General features: G+C 50.7%; 1 protein-coding gene and 1 long non-coding RNA gene across 4 annotated transcripts in view; one reads left to right on the plus strand and one right to left on the minus strand.

Annotated features, from left to right (window-relative positions):
* Positions 1 to 12,549, plus strand: part of Ptprn2 (protein tyrosine phosphatase receptor type N2) — a 711,256-nt gene that overhangs the window by 579,873 nt on the left and 118,834 nt on the right. The window lies entirely within an intron of this gene.
* On the minus strand, positions 3,584 to 11,177 carry LOC141418593 (uncharacterized). Its single transcript, XR_012443235.1, has 4 exons — positions 10,380 to 11,177; positions 7,692 to 8,862; positions 4,552 to 4,897; positions 3,584 to 4,208 (listed from the first exon to the last, which is right to left on the minus strand). It is a non-coding gene; the product is annotated as an uncharacterized lncRNA (long non-coding RNA).

Genomic DNA, 12,549 nt, shown 5'->3' on the forward strand with positions numbered 1-12,549 from the left:
AGCTTTGGGGTGCAGTGGGCATCCCACAGGGTTGAGAGAAAGAGCTAAGTTAAGTTGGAGTGTTGAACCCAAATGGTGCTGAAAGTCAGTCCCTGCTGTCAGGTATCACTGCCCCCGGGGGCCCTTTGTCTGCTCGGAATGAGTGGAGCTCAGCCTGGGTTGCTGACTTCCTTCTGTCTGGGCAGGGGTCTGGAAAGATCAGAGCCCCCCAGGGGGAGGGCCAGGCCCCTGGGCTCTGGGGTGACAGAGGCTTCCTCCTGGCAACCCTGGCTCCAAAGGATTCAAGTAAATTCACCGTCAACTTTCTGCTTCTAGTGACATTGAGAGGGATGATGGAGATGTGACTGTCTCACCCCAGTGTGACACCTGTCACGCTAAGCAGAAGGGACATTAGTTAAGGCCACACCAGCAGTCAACAGCACTGAAGAACAACTGAGGGAAAGGCAGCGTCCTGCCCGGGGGACCGCTGGGCCTGGTCTCACTGCTGGGTACCTGGCAGACTTGTGAACCGTCGCCATCCTTGCTTTGCCTCGGCCTGGTTTTTAACTTTCCCTCCTTTCCGGCCCTGGCCGGTTACTGCGGAGGAAGGACTGTGCCTCATGGCGTCGCCTCTCATCTGGGTGAGCTGCTAGGGTGGTTCCAAGGAGACCAATCACAGCCCTCCACGTGCCTCCTGTGCCCGTGTGACCCTCCCCTGGGCCCCGCTCTGGCCCCCCTCCTGCCCCCTCCTCGAGCCTCTCTCCCAGCCTGCAGGACAGAGTTTCCCAAGAAAGGTCACTTTAAGTATGTACTCAGAGGGCAGGTGACACAAGAGACACCAGATACAGGCGATGGGAGCTGGAGTCACTGTGTGTTTCTGAGCAAGGTGCATCCAAGACAATCTGTTGGTGAGTGCTCGCCTCACAAGAGCTGGGTGTAAAACACTGACTTTCTCAGGAAGACAACAGTTTGAACATTTCGCTCAATCACAATTACGTGTGTCAGTTTTAAAATTCACGAGTTTTCAAGCCTTCCCCTGTACTCAGCACCACAGACCAAGTTCTAGGGTCTCTGAGGGTCACATGCCCAGCCCTGTAGGGGAAGGAAGGGTCACCCGAGTGTGCTGGCCAGGACACACAAGTGCCCTGGAGCCAGGAATTTGAAGTGATGAGCAGGTTGACAGACTGTGCGGGATTGGAGTAAAATGAATGCAGAGCCGGCCACACTCAGTAACGAACACACACGGGGTGAGAAGGTTTTTTCCTGTGTGTCCTCACTTTTCGTAGCGCCGTAATGTGACTCGTAAATAACAGAACTGACTGAGCCACGCCTGTGACGTTTCTCGGTTCAAATCGTCAAGGACCAGATGTGGTGGGTTCTTGTGGTCGCACACCTCCCCTGTGGAGTTGCGTCCTTTTCTAATTCTTCTGAGACAAAACCACAGCAGGCTGCACAGGCGGAGGACGCATGTCAGAGACAATCAGAACTTGATGGCTTCAGCGTCTTTTCTGTCCCTCGAGTGGGACAGTGCTCACGGCAGAGCAGGTACACGTGGCCAGGCGGGGCTGTCATGGTCCATGAGAGCTGCTAAGTGGGCCTTTCACGGTGACTGTGGCTGCGACTGCAGCCTAGGTACCTTGTATTTCAGGACTCACAGCATCACTAGACTAGGCCTCCAGTGTCGGGGTGTCTGAGTTGAGAAAGACATCAAAATGACAGAGCTGACCAACACCCATACAGAGTTAAAGCTGCATCTGGAAACCACAAACCAGTGTACTTGCTCTGCTCCCGGTGAAACACAGGGTGTGTCACTGAGCACACAGGAGGAGCCACGGGGCTGACTTCTCTCTCTCTCTCTCTCTCTCTCTCTCTCTCTCTCTCTCTCTCTCTCTCTGGCAGTACTGGGGCTTGAAATCAGGGCCTCCACCTTGAGCTGCTCCACCAGCCCTTTTTTGTGATGGGTTTTTTTAAGATAGGGTCTCATGAACTATTTGCCGGAGCTGGCTTAGAACCGCAATCCTCCTGATCTCTGTCTTCTGTCTTCTGGGTAGCCAGGATTACAGGCATGAGCCAGAATGGCACCTGGCTCTGAGCTTTCTCTTGATGGCATCCTTGCCAGGAGGTCAAAGAGCTGCTGTTGGCACCATGGATGTAGATTGTAAGAACTTTGTGGGGTTTTCTTTAATCTTTTGTTTTACAAAATCTCCAAAAGAAAAGATTGACAAGTGGATAAACCTCTACCCAAGTAAACTATTCCTATAGGCTATTAATTAAATCATTTGTTAATGAGGAAAGATAGTTTAAGCTGGGCAGTGACTTCTGGGAACATGTCATGGAGCTATTCCTTGATTCTGTCTGTTCATGTTTTAGCAAGAACTTCATTAAAGACATGTAAGCAGGTTTATTAATTTTTGGATGGTGCGGGGCTGGGAGGAGGAGAAGTAACAGAGCCAGACAAGGCAGAAGTCAGGTCTGACTTGGACAGTGGGGAGGAGAGCGACCAAGTGTGGCAGCAGGTGGAGGTGCCCTGGGATGGGTTATGCCCTGTCCACTGTATCAAGTCACACATGTGACACACACCAGGGGTGCACATGGCTCTGCAGTGACCGGCACAGCCTGTCATTGGCCTGCACTTAAGTCTCCTGTTGTGGTGTATCAAAGCGTCACACAACAGATACCAATTCTCCATGGTCCAGGGCCATGGGTGGAGCGGTGCAGAGTACAAACGCTAGCTCATCCTAGGGAAGCTCGCCAAGGTGCCTGCACCCTGTGTGCTATGGGCCACTTGCTGCTTTCTACCACAAAGATCTGCCCTGACTTGAGTTTTATTCATTTATGTTGACTTTCCCCCTGGGTTTTCACTGTCCATCCTTGTATCACAGTCTCCCGAATGTCACACTTGTGTACGTATATCTCACTGCATCACAGACAGGGACTTCTATGTCCCCCAGGACCATGCAGCTCAGGGTGCACACCTGGAAAGCAGGTGTGTCAATCCCAGGCTCCCTCTGCCCAGGTGGGCACCCCCTCCAGGTCACTGTGGAGGAAGACACCTGGGGAAGCAGAGGCACCTGCTGGTTCTCAGGGAGCATCCCATGGGACACCACTTTAAAGGAGAGAAAGGCCCTGGCCGTTGTGCCCTTCTTCCCTGGATCTCCAGGTAATCAAGCTATGCTTGAGCACCAAGGGTGATCTTAACCCTGCTTCTGCACCACATAGCGCATGTGTGCTCTAGGTTACTTACAGAGAAGAGGGCTAAAAGGATTGGCAGAGATCAAAATCACCTTTGTAATTTTCTTGGAAATTAAATTAGATAGCTTGTTTCAGACAACGAAGCCTTTAGGAATTTCTGAAGTGCATCGTAGTTGTCCACATGTGTCCTCCTGTCTCCGCCCCACCTGGGGCCACAGGGACACACCACACTGCCTCAGCAGACTTTCTTGGTGACTGGCCATGGGCAGTCCCCCCCCCACCTCTTCTGACCTGGCACGCCTGTCATAGGGGATGGAAGTCTCCCAAACTCATTTCCCCATCGTGTGTGGACCACATCTTAGCATAAGCCCAGGTGGCAACTCGTCATCCTGGAAGGGTGTCAGTTCTCAGGTGACAATTAATCTCCATCCAAACCCTGCGCGGTGGCCAGGCTCTGGCAGGGAGATAAATGGAAGAACATTTTCAGCTCTTAATGGTGACTTTTATTGAGCCCTGCTCACGTTGTTATTAAATTGTGACTATGACCCATATTGGGTCTATATAAGGGGTAAAGAAATCGTGTACCCGTGGGTAATGATACTGCAGTCTTTGGTTTATGAACCTCTAAGTCCCACAGAGAGAATTATCAATCACACAGCCACCATGGCTGGGTCTTAAATTTAGAACAGTAAATTGCTTTAAACCGTGTAAAGGCAGAGAGCTTCCGAGGACGCACCTGTGATTTCACAGAAGTCTGGGCACACACGAGGAGCACCCAGCGATGGCAGTTTCAGACAGGAGCACAGGGATTGTTAATGTCCCCAGTCCCACCTAGAGCAATCCTAGTGGGCCACTGCTCTCTCTCCGTCTTGAGCGTCTTCTGGGAACTGTTCACAGCCATTCAGTCTACAACTGGAATGCTGGATGGTCCAGACAGGCCATGCAAAGGAATGAGAGCCTCTCAGTGGCTCTGATTCCCAGGAAGCCCGATGAAGGGATACAGGGCAGGTGACACTTCAGGGGGTACTGGTGACAGCCTGTCAGGGAAGGCAAGAAATAGAAATGTCACTTGAAAAAAAGGAAGAGCAGAGGGGCAAAGCCAAAGTGCACCATTTCCGAGGACCACGTGCATTTAAGAGAGAACTTGGCCACATGAGGTTAGCATTTGCCTAAGGAGAATATTCAGAATATTTCCTAAACTCAATCAAATATCACAGAGAAAGGAGAGCCATCCGCAAGGAAGATGGACGGGGCAGCAGCACCCCACCGTGAAGGGTGGGGACCATCCCTACCAGGTGCACAGTGCATGGCAGAGGGCAGGGCTGAGCAGGCAAGGTGGCTGGTCCTGCAGGAGTCCCTGCTGTGGATCTGAATTCTTACCTTCTGCTGCGTAGGTGGCTTTGCTCAGCTGAGGTCCTTCTGAGAAAGGTCCATTCATAGGTGGTCCCATCTGAGATGGCATGGTATCGTTTTAAGGCCAACTCTAGATCTTCTGGTGATCTTTTGCTGTGTATCAAGTTGTCCCTAAATCCAGCACCTGAAAACTACAGCTTTCATCCGACAGTGTTGGCATGAGGTCTGCGCTGTGGAACTGGAGAATCAAACACAGGTAGGGTCTGGGAGCCCCAGCTAAGCAAGGGAGAGGGGAGGCACATAGAAGTGGCTGATGCGTCCATGGTGAACACCTGAACAACAATGGCCATGTTCATAAGATACCCACAAGCACCTGCATAGAAGACCAAGAATCAAAGTCCGCTGGGCACTGGTGGTCACGCCTGTAATCCTAGCTACCCAGGAGGCAGAGATCAGGAGGCTCGTGGTTTGAAGCCAGCCCGGCAAACAGTTCGTGAGACCCTATCTCAAAAAACCCTTCACAAAAATAGGGCTGGTGGAGTGGCTCAAGGTGAAGGCCCACTGTCTTTTTCAATTGTCACTACTGAATTATCTTTCAAACAATAATACCTGCTGGAACACTTAGGATAGTCCTGGAGGATCCCAGGGAGACTGGAAGCCCACGTGCTACATTGGAGCTCCTCCAGGCCCAGCTGTGCTGTCCCAAGACTGTGGCTAAAAGCAAAGTTTTCCCTGTGAGCGTGTGTGCATGAGCCAGGCCCGTGACTGCTCGGGTTCCAGCCCTGGCCGCTTGGGAGATTTCACCCACCTCTCGCCAGTCTTTTCTCACCTGTAAAACTGGAAATAGCACTGCACAAGTGCTGAGGTTCCTGGGATGTGAAAGAAAACAACATCCAGAAGTAGCCAAGGGGTGCACACGCAGCAGCTCACCTTCCTCCACGTGTGCAAATGCATGACGGAGCGTGGAGGGTGCACGTATGTGAGTGTGAGTGTGTGCAGGCAGGTGTGTAAGTTGTGTGTGTTAATGTGTGTGTGAGGGCGTGAGCATGTATTAAGCATGCTAATGAGTGAGAGCGTGAGTGCATTCACGCATGTCAACATGTGTGTGCATGTGTTGAGGTGGTGTGTAAGCCGTGTGTGCCTATGTGTGACTGTGTGTAAGCAACCCTAGCATATGATTTTTTTTCTTTCCTCACTAAGTTGACAGCTGTCACGTTTTCACCAGAGCACTTCATAGCTTCTCTGTGGCATAGCTGAATGGCTGGCGTCACTAGTCCTGTGCTTTGCAGCATCACCGTACAGTAGAGGTGACTGGAGCACAAGCACCAAGCACCCGTGGTTGATCTGATACCGAGATGGCCACTAAGGGACTGGTGGGCGGGTAGCATATACAGGCTGGATGGGCTGGACACGGGACATCGTGGACAGGGCAAGATTTCATCACACTACTCAGGACAGTGCACAATTTAAAACTCATCAATTATTTATCTCCAGAACTTTCCACTTGATATTTTTGGACCCAAAAATATTGAAACTGAAAGCACAGAACATGAAACCACAGATAAGGGGGACTGCTGTGCTTGTGTGTGACAGGTGACAAGTCTGTAGTACTCAAATATTCTTAGACTATGGAACAAATAAGTGAAAGACCTGACCCGGCAGCTGCCCTGCCAGCACTCCCCAGGGGCAGGGGGTGCAGAGTCGCAGATGTTGCCTGACCTCAGCAAACAGGGGTTCCTGTGTGGGGAGCCAGGAGGCAAGGATGTTCTAGGGGCGCCACCTGTGGGCACCTATCTGGTTGGGACCTGAACCTGGGAAGTAGTGGTGGACTCTGTCGTGAGGGACAGGAGCTGGTTACATGACCTGAGGAGGGGACAGCTGAGTGGAAGATAGTGAGCTAGAGAGACACCAGGACTACCCACTTACTCCCTCCACGCAGGTGGGATTAGGAATGGGTTGGACCAAGTGCTACAACCAGGAGGACAAAAGATAAGAGAGCCTCGAAGATGGACGTTCAGGACACAGAGGCTGCCATCAGGAAAACTGGGAAACCCAGTGGAGAGAAAGTGACAATGCCTTTCTGATTCTGCTCAGACAGGGGAGGCTCACCCTCCATGGTGTCACCCACAGGAGACACAGCTCACCAGATCATTTCATTTTTGAAATGGCCTGCTAAAATTATCTATCCATCTATCTATCTAAATCTCTCTCTCTCTCTCTCTCTGTCTACCTATCTAGCGATGGCACTGGGTGGGAGGGGGTTGAACCCAGGGCCTCACATTTGCTGGCTAAGTGCCCTACCACTTGAGCCATGTCCCCAGTTCTCCTTTTTTTTTGTTTTTCAGGTAAGGTCTCATGCTTTTGCCAGGGCAGATCTTGGACTGCAATCCTCCTACCTCTCCCAAGTAGCTGGGATTGCAGGTACCCAGCTAAAGTACATTCTTCTTAACGGTCAGAAGTGATCTTCGGTTAAGGATTTGTTATTTAAATTAACCTCAGAGTTATTGGTGATAAGGCATGGAAATGGAGTGATTAGGCTAAGTTATGCATTTTCAGGGACTCGGAAATGAAGAGTGATTTGAAAAGACAAGATTAGACTTCTAGTTTGAGCGTATCTCTGAAGATAATTCCAAATGGGAATTTCAGAAATGATTGAGCCAGGCTGAAGTAAATGTGGGACTCTCTAAAGCGTTGAAGGAAAGATGTGACAGACCCATGTACATTTAGCATCTACTTAAGACTGGGGCCGCTGAGCCACACTTGCTAAAATGCACATCAGCTTTGATTCACTTTGCTCTCTACCAGCTATGGGTGAATTCTTATGGAACTCTGAATTACCATTACTGAATTTGTCAGCTATGACCACTCACCCTGAGATCTCTCCACATTGTGTGAGACTGAAAAGCACCTCGATACTCCCTGAACTTTTCTTAATATTGGACCTAAATACTTGTGAACTGATTTTGCAACACAAAATCAAAAATACCACTTTAGAGTGATGCCTTTTCAGTAGACTTCACATACACAGCTGAGCTTTGTCAGGCTGTGCCTGTTCTTTCATCTAATTGGAGTCTCTTTTCATGCATTAAAACATACATGCCTATTTTTCTTAAAGAATACGTGAACCATGCATTGCTGGATTATATAATTGTGAAACAAACATTTACCTGAATTGTTGTTCTACTTTTAATTCCAAAGCAATTCAAGGAAAAAGCTGTTTCCAAACAATTATAATGGACCTGCAGTTGTCACTGACAAGATGTATGAAAGAGCTTTTAACTGGGAAATGGAGATAACCTGGAAACCCTCACAGCAGCGTCTCCTTCTCCTTTCATCTGCATACAATGATGCTACTTAGCCATTTTCAAAAGTTACATTCTCCTTCATGTGGTGGTGTCTTTCTTGCAAGCATTCATTGGAAGGAATTTTAGCTCAGTTTTGTAAAAAAGGAATAACATCTAGTCATGAACACATAATATATATACTACCCTGAACACCAATGATTAAATATGTATTTATAGCATTATTTTTTAGATAATAAAAGGTTAGTTCTTTACAAGGAAATAGGCAGACAGTAATTTACCCGGTGTCTGAGAATAGAACCAGCTGAACCTCATGGAGACTGCTCTGTTCATAAACGCCTGGCCCGTGAGCAGGAAGTCTTTCAGCAGCTACTGTTACTGCACCAAACCAGTAACAGTAAGCATAAAACACTGGGCTTTCTTGTCCTTTGAACTATAATTCCAAAGCCTGAAAAAGAACTTCTAAGAAGTTCCTGCGTGTTTGTTAACCAGCCTATCAAGCATGAATCTTTGCTGAGACAGTTTGGGTCTTTAGGATGTAGTTTCATGTAATCATGTCAAGCCATTAAGATTAGCAACTCTAGTTGATGACACAGTTCCTATTTCTTTGGATTTCGAAAACTTTAGGTCAATCAGAATATAAGCCACATGAGAACTAATAATAAAAGCTGAGTTATGCTGGCAGTTCCTTATAAAACCAAAAAAATGGCTTTTATTTTCCTGTTGTGAGTAAATAAATTCATATTTTTCTTGAAGTAAAGAATATTTGAGCAAATAATTTCAGTGTTTCTCTATTTATCTTAATTTTAAAGTGAGGGCATTGATTCGATAGCAATATCTGCCTGTTGCTAGCAGAAGCAATGCAACAAAGCCTCGCCCAAGGACTTTGCCAGCTGTGACTCTGATTGTCCCCTGGGCTGCACTGGCTTCCACTCTGCAGAGGTAGATGGGAGGCTCCAGAAAAGTGCACTGTTGGCTCCGGGGCGGTGGCCATGGGTTTTTTCCACCAGCATCCACTGCTCTCCCAAACGTTGTCCTTGAAAAAATAAGCATTCAATGACAAGTAGTGAATTTCAGTGTAGACTCATCCAAGTTGATTGTGCAAGTAGGTTCTTTTCTAAACTACCCCAGCACCAGTTACTATGTTTCAGGAGTTTTGACCAAATACAACATTTTGCTTTCCCAAATTCACTCACTGGAATTACAAAATGTTGCTCTCCTTAATTTAAAAAAAAAGTGCTAAGATACTTGAAAACACCTACTTTTAAATTATAACTTTAAATCATTTATGGAAATACATTTCTAAATCAAAAGTATTTAAAATACTACTGTGAGCTATAGTGTTTTATTCTTGAAAACAAAATTGGTTTAGATTTTTCTCTGAAATCAAGTTCCTCAGGCTTTTTAAAAAATCATTTTTTATCTTACCATAACATTAAAAATTACTGAAATATTTGTTTTGCTGTATAATGGTCACGTTTCGCATAACAGTGTTTTTCTGTCTTAACTACATTTTCTTTGATAATTCAGAACACTGGGTATTTATTCTAATCACTAAATGACTGACTTATAACAGTTTATTGTTCCCTAAATTGGAAATGAGATTCTTACCACAGCACATTAGGTTTTACACAGGACAAATGTGAAATGTGTTTTAAACGAAGAATTCGCAGAGACCAACAAATCATCTTGAGCTATTTTATGTTGGTTAGGCATTTTGTAAGTGTTGGGGAATTTTACATAGGATAGATTTTTTTTTTTATTCATCGGGGAAGCAATCCTAACTCCTACATGAATAATACACTCCTTTGTCATAAGTAAATGACTTCAATCAACATGTCTCATACACATTTTGTCAGGTTTAAAATTTTTCTGCAAATGTTATTGAAACCACATAAATTGAAATTTGCTATTAAATGAAGTCTAAGCCCTGGTAGCCAAAAAAAAAGTACCGTCCTCATTCATTCTTCAAGATAGCTGATTCACGACTGTCAAGAAACTTGTCTAAAGTACTTTCTAGCATTAAAGATACATTTTCCTGCCCTCGATATTAGAAAGAAATCTAAAGGAAAACAGAATGAGAGAATATGGTGGTCTGGTTTATCAGTTCCTGAAACAGGTTAAAAGCATGGGCCGCCCGGTACAAATGCTTCCCTTCCAAAATCCCTGGTCTCTTTCACAGCCTCTTCAGAGTTGACCAGCCCCTGTGGGATCAGGCAGAGCCCAGGCGGAGGGGTTCGTGGAAAGCAAGGGGCTGGGGTTGGGGGTCTCCAACACAGGTATCCCCGTTGGCAGCGCAACAGGAGGTGGATGAGAAAATACCTTTTTCTACAAACGAACAGTGCACGGGGCCTTTAAGGCCCATCCCACTATTTTAAAAGTGACCAAAATCCAGCTGGGTGCTTCTGAGCCCATCCTTCCCCCAAAGCACTGGAAAGACTATAGGTCACCCAAACCAGATGGAGTCCCACGGGTGTGCTTTGAAGTTGGAAGTGGAACCCTTTGGGCCAACTGGAAAAGTAGTAGCTGCGTAAAATAAATGTCTTTACTTACTTATTTGTCATGTCAGGTAGAGAAAGGAAAGCTGGCTATCTCCCTGGAGCTGCGCGCCCAGTTCTGGGCTTCACCTGCCCTGCGTCCTGGGCCCTGGTTTCCTCTGGTCGCCCCAGAACCTCTGGACCACGAGGCCAGGTTCCTTGCGCCGTCCTAGGGCTGGTGTGGGGTCCGCACCACCTTGAGACTGAGGGTTTGGACACAGCCAAGCCTGGTGGATCCCACACGTGTTTGTGACTCCTGGCCATCAAGAGCTACAAAATCGACTGAGGTGCCCAAGGAGGGGACCTCGGGATCGCGTCTTCCGGCGGTGTCCGTCGCAGCCTTTCCATGCCACCGCAGAACCCGAGCTCCGACCGCTTCCTCTCTGGCCGCGAGCTCCTGGAGGTTGTGCGCTGGTTCCCAGCGGCCGCCAGGGCCCCGCGCGTCCCCGCTGCCCCGCCCGCTCCTTCCCAAGTCTCAGGGGCGCGGGCGCTCCACCAAACGGCCCGAGGACAGGCGCGGCCAACCCGGAGGCCAGGCCTCTGCTCCCCGCTGGGCACAGCGCACCGGGGAGCGGTGAAGGTGTGCCCCGCGCGACTCCTCGGATGTGCTTAGGGCCCTGTGACTGCAGCAGAAGGGCCTGGGCGTCCTCGCCCTCTAGTGCCAGACGCGTTGTCCCCTGACCCTAGGATGACCGCAGCACCTCGGAAGGCAGGCCTTCCATCATAGAGGGGATTCCTCTGTCACCCGCCCCAGGTTTCTGGGATCTCCTTCCGCTCCCCAAGCCCAAGGCAAGGGAGGCCAGGAACCCCTACGGAGAGGAGAGAGAGCAGGGGGAAAGAGTGGGAGCGAGAGAAGGGGGGGGAGGGAGAGAGAGAGAGGAGAGAGAGAGAGAGAGAGAGAGAGAGAGAGAGAGAGAGAGAGAGAGAGAGAGAGAGAGGAGAGAGAGTCTGAGCGCGCGCACAAGCCGTTGCTATGGAGAGGCGGGTTGCCAGTGAGGCTGAGGGCGCCAGGTCCCCTCCTCCGGGCCTCCCTCCCCTCCCTGTCCCCTCTCTACACCGTTTCCCTGCTCCTCCCGCCGGGGCTCCCAGGGTCCCCTCCGTGCTCCTGCCCGCGCGACACACCCCTCTCCTCCTCTTTCTCTGTCCAGGGCCAGGCCAGAGGTCGCCTTGGAGGCCGGCTGAGGACGCCGAGGAACTAGGCAGTCAGGTCTGCCAGAGCCCTGAGGATGGTGGCAGGAAGGGCAGGAACCGCCGCCACGGGTCTTTGCCCAGGAGGTGCCTCAAAGCACGGCCTCCGGCGCCGAGTTCCGGGAGTGGGCCACGGGGCCGTGGGGAGTCCTCTGCTCCACAGCCCGCCCACCTGCCCGGAGAGGCCCGGCCTGCAGCCGCGTGGAGGGCCGCCGCGCCCTGAGCCGGTTTGCAGGGCGGTCATCAGGGGCTGTCCTCCGCGCGGGGCGCGAGATGGCAGGTGACTTGCTCGTCCCCTGCCCATCGTATGTAGGGGTGGCACTAACCAGGAGAGGCTGAGGTTTCATTCCCTTTGGCCTCAGGAACTCATCCTCCCTTCTACCCAGTCCCCAAGTGGCCTCCTGCCTCCCCGCGTGCTGCGGCCCACTGGGGGCCCGGGCGACTGTGGCAGGTCGGCCGCCACCTCGTGCCCTGGGGCGCTCACTTCCAGCCCCGGTAGACACAAAAACAGAAGCAGAACTCAGTGTAGGCCCGCGGCCACGAGAGCCAGGTCCTGGGGACACTGCACCGAGGCGGGCGCCTGGCTGGGCTGGACTCGCGGCTCTCGACGGCCTCATGCCGGGAGCCTGGCCCGGGCTGGCTCCGCGGTTAGATGGAGCTCGCTTGCCAGGACAGAAGCGCGAAGGCTGCCCCTCTGCTCCGGGCAGGCTGGGGCCATGCGGGAGTGGAAGGGGGGGAGGCCAGACGGCGGAGCCCCGCCCGACCCGGCCTGGGGTGGGGTGGGGGCTGCAGAGTTTGCCTCGAGGGGCCGGGAGCGGGTGCGGCCGCCGGGTGTGTGGCAGGAGGGGCGTCGGGTGGTGCGGGCCGTCGTCTCCAGCTGTCCCGAGCGCTGGGAACAATGGGGAGGCGGCGGGAGAGGGGACTGGGAGGGGGGCGCCGGGGTTTCCAGAAAAGGAGAAACTAAAGAGCCCTCCGCAGACTGTCATCTGCGTGTGACA

The sequence above is a fragment of the Castor canadensis genome, chromosome 2 (assembly GCF_047511655.1).
Source record: "Castor canadensis chromosome 2, mCasCan1.hap1v2, whole genome shotgun sequence".
Classification (NCBI taxonomy): Eukaryota; Metazoa; Chordata; class Mammalia; order Rodentia; family Castoridae; genus Castor; species Castor canadensis.